Raw genomic sequence first — 8,943 nt, 5'->3', positions numbered from 1 at the left:
ACATTGCGTGGCCGTTAGTTGCAAAAATTATTTTTATGTCAAGCCGGGCATTAAATATTTCCAGTTTCCGTGCGCGAAGTTCTACCCGAAAAAGCGAGAAGCTTGGATAGCCGCCGTGAGAAGGAAAAACGAAGATGGCTCCTCATGGACACCCGGTCCCCACTCCCGCCTATGCAGCGCGCATTTCATTACAGGTAGGTCCACTTTATCACTGCCAGACGTGTTTAGATCCCCTTGATATAATATGATTTATAGGAGCGCCGTCGACATTTATGAGCCACCCCCCGACTGGGTGCCAACCGTCTTTAACTACGCGAGAAGTCCAGGCGAGGCTGGTGTCAAACGCCATTCATGGTGGATGAAGCAACGAGGACGTAAGTGCGGAATTTTTCTTCGCCAGTTTTTATTGCTACAGCTCTTTCGTTACTAGCGAACGGGGCATTTTTCTTTGCTGTTATTGTTAAAGTTCGTTAATTTCTGTGAACGTGGCATATTTCGAACGATCGCCGGTTTTGCGCGTGTTGGTCTCTCTTTGCCGTGTGCCTGCAGATGTGAAACTCATTTGAAAACATCAGTGGCTTAAACAAACAAAACAAAATGCACGTTAGGGGTGGTGGGTCCCCTAGGGTGAATGGTCCCTGCCGTGCCGCTGCTGCGATTGTGCGCAGTGCAAATCTAGAACTGTGTGAACTGTTCACAAACTGCGGCGTGATATGAGATGAGTTGTAAGAAATGAACTTCAGATAGGAACTTAAAGGTGCGCTGAACAGAGAACATGGCATCATCTCCTAAGAAGTATGACGGGTGTGGTGGAATGTCGTGTGTGTAGTTGTGGGAAGTGTTTGCGTCGTGTAATGTCGAGTGCCTTACATTGTATGAGGATGTGGATCACGGATAGGGCCTCTCCGCACCTGCTGCACAGAGGTCTTGGAGATCCAGTGAGCAGGTGCGAACTAGCCAGTATATATATTCTAGGCACTATACTTGTGAGGAACAAACAACGACTGAATTTATTTCGATAGTGCTGCTGCATACTCAGCGAGCTTGAGCCGGATATACAGTGTTGCCAGATGGCTTGAAGAAAGAAGCCAAAGTTAGGGGGTTTCTACATACTCCCCCCGGAATGAGCTTCAGATCATTCCAAGGTACCTCCTATAGGATACAATAGCTGAATCGGTCTTCTGAGGATGGTTCTGCTTGGCAGACGCACCATACATGCTCTAACACGTCCATTTCGTCCGACCAGCACAACATCGTCTACCACTCCGGTTTTCCACAGCTGTCTTGGCAGATGATGCTCACGATGTCGGCGCTCACGGCTCTGGGTGTGAAGAGCAAAAGCTACGGAGCAATGCTTTGCTCCGCGCTGCTGCAAACACTGCAAAGCGAACTTGTCATCGAATATCACAGGCGTCGTTCCGCAGTCAAGGAAGACAACGGATTGAGCATAGAGAGCTTGCAAGTTGGCCGACAAGAATGCAAGAACCCCAGTACGAAACCTCGTTTCGAAAATGAAAAGACGAAAGAGTCGAAAGCGTCAACGGCTTCACTGTATTGTATTCAGGAAGTGGGTCGCGGCATATGGATCCATGCGCATTCTGTGCTGCGAAGAACCAAGGAACGAAGGAATGTCAAGCACCACTTTCTCTGGAAGAAAAGAAGAAGACCCTCTGGGATTCTGGCAGATGCTTCCGTTGCGCTGTCAAAGGTCACACTTCGAGACAGTGTCACAACAAAAGCGTCAGGTGCAAGAATTGCAGCAAAAGGCACCTGACTCAGATGTGCGACCCTGGGTGGAAGAAAAGCGAGTTTCTTCGGTCACAAAGGTACGCTGGCTACCTCCATCAAACAGGAGGCGAGCCAGTGCTCTTCGCTGACGTCCTTCTGCCCAGACTTGGGCCGTTTGGAGAAGCACGGAAGACCTCTTCACAGTCCCTTCAAATCCTTTGATGCTCGCTTGAACGTTTTGCATTGTCAGAAAAGATGGTTCGACAAACTCTTCCACGAACCACCCAGTACTGTTCCCTAAGCTCCGTAAGCGTTTCGAGTGCGCCAGCATGTAAAAGTTGGCGATGGGTGGCGCATATCAGGAGCTCGGTGAAATGATGGCCCACAGGGAGAACGATCGGATGCTTCGTGCTGTAGAAGAGGGCAGAGTCACCAAAACGTCAGGACCTGAGTTCGGCGGACAGGCTCTGCGTTTCTCCACACACGTGGGTCCGGAGAACAGCAGCGGTCGAACAGCAGGCAGTTGAGCTGCTGGGGGGAATTGGTCCCTGAAGTGTCCACCCAAACGCAGTGTTGACCGCAACCCGAGCTCCCTGCTGTTTCTGCATGTCTCCAGACAGCTCCGGTTACCGTCGGAAGGCGGCGGCGTTGCTTCGCTCTCCGTTTCCTATTTTGCTCTGTGCCTCTTGGGCCTCCTGGCCGAGCCTCGCTATACACATGACGATCGAGTCACTGTATTCTATGGTGCGGGCGTAGCTCTGCTCGGCTTCGTGTTCCAACACAAGTGGCTCAATGGCGGCATCCGCTTCGTTTAGTTGTATTTTCAGGGCGCTAAGCCTAGCCATTAGAACGTTTAGGGCCTTTTCCTCTGCGTGTCTTTCAAGCGCTGAATTCAACTGTTTCAACAGCCGCGCTGCCACCAAACCATGGCTAGAAGAAAGAAGCCGAAGTTGGGGGTTTCTACACAAGAAGAGTAGATTGTGTGACGAAAACCTGTGGTACAGCAAACGAGGTGATGTCGCGGCGTGCTCCTCAAATTTACGATGCCACATAACACGTGGCTGACACGTCCACACAGTTCACAAGTGTAGCTGGTCAAATGGAAGCTGTCGATGTAAAGCATTCGCTGGGTTTGTGCGAAGACCAAGCCGTTCATCAATATGGTCTTCAGTCGCAACAGAATACGACTTCTTTCACATCATCAAGTGTTTGTACAGTGACCCCCGAGCACTGGAATACTTTAAGGTGGGAGGAACCGACTGGGGTCGTGAATGCAGAGATGAAACTCTGGGACAATGTGCAGGTGAAGGGCAGTAGCCCTCAAGAGCTGTGGAAATATTGCAGACGCAATTTTCATATGCAACTCCATGTCACAGCACCACAGAAAGTGGAAACGCTGAACCGGTACGCTCATGACAGAGTATAAAAGACAGCAGACATTCAAAAGGTCAAGAAAAGGAGCACATCTATGATTACCCCCGGAAGAACCCAGTATCACCACTAACGAACATTGTCAGAACCCCCGAGTGGCTCGCAGACCCTCACTTTAAATTTGTAAGAATGGACAACAAGCGCTCGCAATGAGCCATTGAAGTATTTAACGATGAGATGTGCACCTATACCACCATAGACTTTATCAAACAGTAGAACTACACCCAGCCACTGTTTTACGCTCCACATGGTGGCTTGCAAGCCCGCGATATGTCTGTGGATAAGTCATTCGCTGCAATGCTGGAACTCCTGGACCTTCAGTTTGAAGGCTTTCACCAAGAGATTTCTGACTTTGTAAGCAACCTGTATGCCCTCATGGAAAAACTCCTTCACAATTGTCTTGAAGCGGTGTCACCACCCGGTGATGGCAATTTTTTTTCTTTGATACTCTCCTGTTTTTATATTAACGGTCGCACAATACAAAACTTTAACAGGTTTTCAAACTTTCTGCTGCAAACATGGTGGGACGAAGAATCCTCATGTGGAACGAGCCAAACAGAGTCGTCTGCCTTTGACACAGTAAAGAAGATCTTTGGACGTGATGTGCACTCTGTTGCAGTCAAGCACTTGTCAGACAAGACGACTCTCGCATGCCAGTCTGTCGCAAAATTCGTGTCCCCCCTCAGCTGTTTTTTTCAGCACTCACAGTTTCAGGGGCGATTAAAGGCATACCAGCGTAAAAAGAGTGTTTTCGCCTCCATTGTGTCACATGGGTTGGCTGGCCATGTGAGCTTAGGTAGAGTGGACGTGGGATGGATAACTCCGCAGGAGTATGGACGAGCAGCGGTGCCAGACCGGTTCTGCAACTGGGCAGCCCATGCTCCTGAAGCAGCTGAATCACTTCATCGCTGAAAAAAAAAATGCTGACATTGATGGGATCGCTAAGGATCTCACCGACCTGACACGCTCCTACCAGACAAAGTAGCCAGACAAGAGCCAATGCAACCCCACCCTCGGGACCAGTGAGAGAACCAGCACCGTTTAAACCTTTCTTAATTAAGGTTAATTGTTACCTGTTAATACCTGTTCGTGTCTGCTTCTCTTTTCCTCCCAGCTCTGCATGGACCCACTCAAACGGGAAACTGACCCAGCCTCTTACAGGCTCGTCACATGATGTGATGGAGCAGCATGAGGGCCACACCATTCTCATGTTGGATGAAATCCAGCTGACACCCGAGCTTGCCTACAACGCTTTCAGCAGCGCAGTGATTGGTAGGTTGACCATTCCCATGGCTGACAAGAGCTTCCTCAAGGACGCTCTTGCCACACATGCCCTTGTATGTATGCTAGGTGGGGTTCCTAAGAGGTGGAAGCAAACTGTCGCATATGAATTCACTGGGAACACATGCAGTGCAACCGCAGTGAAGGAAGCCGTGCTTCCCTTTCGGACAGTGTGAAAAGATGGGACTTTTGTGGTGAAAGCCACCGTCAGCAACACGGGGGGTGGTAATCAGGACTTATGGAAGGAGTTGGGTATTGTTGTAGGCAGGAGTGGCGTAAGCGCGGCATCTCGTTTCTCCATGACATTGTAACATTGTCCAGGAGTCTGAAGATTGGTCACCCTGAGAAAGCCAAATGGAAGCCCATTCAAACAGGCATTATCTCGGCCACCACAGTCACACTTGAACTGCAGCATTACTATCTGAACACAAAGGGCTTCTTCTGAGTACTGTTGAGCTGATTCGGACAAGACGCATTACAAAATTTATAGAACCAGAAATCCGATACCAACGGCACTCGAGTTTCGTTGTGCACTTCTTGCCGCTACATTGTCACACTGTTTCTGTCCCAGCAAAGATGCCAGCTACTCTCAGGATGATGGGTTTTCCCTCGTAGGCATTGGCCAAGGGCCAAAACATTTGTAGCAGGGGCTTGAAAACAGTGCTGTTGGCTTTCCTGGTGGATTACTTGAGCAAAGCGAGCCTGAACAAGAGTCCTCAGATTATCTAGCTGGTCAAGTTGTAAGCAGTGGTCTAAAAAAAATGACTTGTTGTGGCCTGGTGTACCATGTTTACGTAGAGAACAGAACGTGCCTTTCAGCCTATTTATATGTGGCTGTGACTCTATTTCTTCTTGTTCTCTCACTGGCGCCGGCAAACAGTGCGTGGGACATCTGCTCCTGTTTTGTGGTATGTTGTCCCTTGCGTGTGTAATCAAGTGTGCGACAGAATTCCTCCCTGTGGATGCCTGAAGGCGAAGCATGGGGGGAGGATACCCACGATGCGGCGAAGAGGCGCAGTCCCATGTGTTTGACTGTGTGTCCCTCTGAAACGCAGGCCAAAATAAGAGAGCAGTAGGGAGGGGAGGAAGTGCGCTCCTGCATGATGGCGATCCTGCAGCGTGATTGGCAGGGCAAGTTTGAGGGCGCTGTGGCAGATCATACATCGGCCACCTCAATGAAACGCTCCGGGAACATAAGTACACGTGCACGTTTATAAATGTGACCAGCAATTCGGCAACACATTGATCAAGATCTGAATGTATGCCGGAGTACAAGAAAACGTCAGTTCTCCTGAGGTCACGGAACAAGAGGCACCGTGCGATATGGCTTAACTGCACGGTTTCCGGAAAAAAGGAGATTACGTCGGTGCACCATCGATCACCTTATCTAAAAGGGAAATAGAATTCCTGTCGCAATAAGACTTCAGGAAGCGCTCCATGCAACACGTGTGCGGTGGTTATCACATGTGTTTTAAGCTTCTGTTATTGTACTTATTTTTTCAAACAAGTAAGTATATAATATGTTCAATGTGTGTTAATAAATCAGTTGTTAGTTTCGCTTCATCCAGAGCTGTTGTCTTTCTAGCTTTTGTTGCTGCTGTTGAAAGTACTATAAGCGCTTTCCACTCCAGCTATGCAGCACGAATTAGCCCGTACAGATGCCCTTTGTAACTGCAAATATGGATTTCTTCACTCCACCTCTCCGAGGATAAACAGGCGAATTCTGTTGAAATACTGAAAAAAGGAGCGCCTTTCTCGCACTATATCGTGGCAACATGGCCAAAAGCCCTTGTAATGTTTTCTCTTGCACTGCATTCCCAGGTGAACATGATGGAGCAGCACAAGCGTCACACCGTTCTCATGTTGGACGAAATCCAGCTAACACCTGGACTTGCCTACGTAGGTCAACCATTCCCATGGCTGACGGGAAAGAATGACCTTGTCGTGCATGCCCTTGTATTCATGTTTAATGGGGTCACTACGAAGTGGACGCAAACAGTTGCATGTGAATTCACTGGGAACTCTTTCGGTGCATCTGCAGTGAAGCAAGCCGTGCCTTCCATTCTGACAGAGTGTGAAAAGATTGGACTAGTGGTAGACTTCATTGCGAGCGACATGGGCGTGGCAATCAGGGCTTATGAAAGGAGTTTGGTACTGTTGTTGGCAGCAGCTCTAAACATGCCGTCTCATTTCCCCATCCTTGTGATCAAAGCCGAAAGCTTTACTTCATGGCAAACATTCCACATTTGTTGGAAAACTTGCGAAACCACTTCACTAGCGGCCAGCTTATTCTTTTCCCAAATGACATTGTTAAAAAGCATAGATTTCACCCGCGGAAGTAAACCTTCATTATGCAGAAAAGCTTGTCGAGCTGGACTCGGAACTAAACTTGAAAATAGCACCACACTTACAGGAAGCTCACTTGGAACAACGACACTTCGAGAAAATGAGGGCAGGATTGGCTTTTTCTCTTTTCAACAATGACACTGCAGCTGCTCCTAGTTATCTAATTCAAAAGAGAAAGCCCTGACAACCGCTTGGATTTTTGAGGTTGTGTTTAGGTGGTTTAAAACAATGACTTCATGTACGATCAAGTTGGCTATTAGTAGACTTGACGATGTTAAATATAAGGATACAGGCTCGTTTCTACGAGATGATGTAACATTATTTGAGTCTGAAGATTTGGCACCCTGAGAAAGCTAAATGGAAGCCCATTCATACAGGCATTATCTTCGCCACCACAGTCGCCCTTGAACTGCAGCATTACTATCTTAATACAAAGGGCTTCTGCGTACTATTGAGCCAATTCAGGCAAGACACATTACAAAATTTATTCTCCACGTTGAGTTCCAAAAATCCGGTACCAATAGCGCTTGAGTTTCGTTGTGCACTTCGAGCCGCTACGCTGTCACAATGCTTCCGTCCGAGCAAGGATGGCAGCTCCTCTCAGGATGATGAGTTTTCCTCAGAGGCATTGACAACAAATTTGGAGCAGAGGCTTGAAAATAGTGCTGTTGCATGTCCTGGTGGATGTTGCATGTCCTGGATGCTGTTGCATGTCCTGGTGAGAAAAGCGAGCCCGAACAAGAGTCCTCAGATTATCTAGCTGCTGAAGTTGTAGGCAGTGGTCTAAGGTCTAAAAAAACGCAACTTGTGGCCTGGCACACCGTGTCTACATAGAGTACGTGCCTTTCAGCCCATTTATGTGTGGCTGCGACTCTGTTTCGCCATTGCGCCCGCCTCCCCTCCGCCATGCAGCTCTCCCAAGGCCTGCTTCCAGGCCCGCTTGAGTGATGCATCGACCTGTGGCATGCCCCTTGCAGGGCCCTCAAACTTGCCCTGCTAGTCACGCTGCAAGATTGCCATCGTGCAGGAGCGCACCTTCTCTCCTCCCTGCACCTCTCCTTTCTTGGCCTGCGTTTTCGGGTGGACACGCACAGAAACTCACGGAGCTACCCCTTTGCTTCTCCACATCGTCAGGAGCGCAGGAGGCGCTCATGCACGATGGCGATCCTGCAGCATGATTGGCAGGGCAAGTTTGGGGGCTCTGCAAGGGATGTCTCAAGCAGGCCTGGATGCAGGCCCTGGATAAGAACAGCTGAATCACCTGCCGCAACGTGGTAATGATTGGAACAAGATTCCCTCATGGTTTGAGGTGGCTGGATAAGGGTTTCAGATTCACCACGCTGACGGAATGCGAAGCTACGGCCGTCAAGAGGGGCTGGAGAATATGAACCATGTTGCAGCCCAGATATACTTGGATGTTCCAACCAACAACTTCTATTGTGGGTACACAAGCCAAGCTTATGCGAACAGGCAACGAGGACTCCCGACACAAGCTCTTCAGGCAATCAGGTGAAGCTCAAAAAGAAAAAGTCACCGCAGCCAGGAACTTTTATCAAATCAGAAGCTACGAGAAATTCAGACATAGAACAGGTGCCTCTCACTTTCCTAGTGGCTGCCTCGCTTCCACTGCTTGGAAAGTACGTCATGGCATGGCTCCATCAGAGTTTTGGTTTCAAACCTTCAAAGTTGTCAACAACGTGGTCAACCTCATCACTGTTTCAAAGTTGCTGCCGAAAGACTTCACATGGATCACATGCCAGCTGAAGACCGTGGATGTCCCAACTTGGGATGAGCTTAAAGCAGTCTTTTGCAAGTGCTACAACCTTGATGCAATAGTTGAGACAAAGCAGAAGATGTACGGCACGTGCCACTGTTCTGGAAAGTCGTGCACACACTTCAGCCTCCACAAGTTGGAGCTCATTGAGCAGTGAAACTACCCTGAGGCAGAGGCCAACAAATGCAAGTTGATCTTGGTAAGTCTTCCACCGAAAGCTACAAAGCATTTCTCTGACCGGACTTTCAACTCTGGATCTGCTGTTTGACTCGCTGCTGCGCTTCGATCAAGTTTCATCACGCACAGGTAAAGTGCCGGCACTCACCTATAGAGTCCATGAGTGCACTGCGAACTGCACAAGTGAAAAAGCAAAAAAAAGTAAA

At 48.8% G+C, this 8,943-nt stretch overlaps 1 pseudogene; it reads left to right on the top strand.

Annotated features, from left to right (window-relative positions):
• The first annotated feature begins 2,376 nt into the window (after window positions 1–2,376).
• On the top strand, window positions 2,377–4,647 carry LOC144151788 (uncharacterized; annotated as a pseudogene).
• Window positions 4,648–8,943: the final 4,296 nt, after the last annotated feature.

The sequence above is a fragment of the Haemaphysalis longicornis genome, unplaced genomic scaffold, assembly GCF_048455015.1.
Source record: "Haemaphysalis longicornis isolate Haplotype H1 unplaced genomic scaffold, Haemaphysalis longicornis Haplotype H1 scaffold_9, whole genome shotgun sequence".
Classification (NCBI taxonomy): Eukaryota; Metazoa; Arthropoda; class Arachnida; order Ixodida; family Ixodidae; genus Haemaphysalis; species Haemaphysalis longicornis.
Note: the sequence above shows the minus strand (reverse complement) of the source record. Positions and strands in the feature narration are given on the sequence as shown.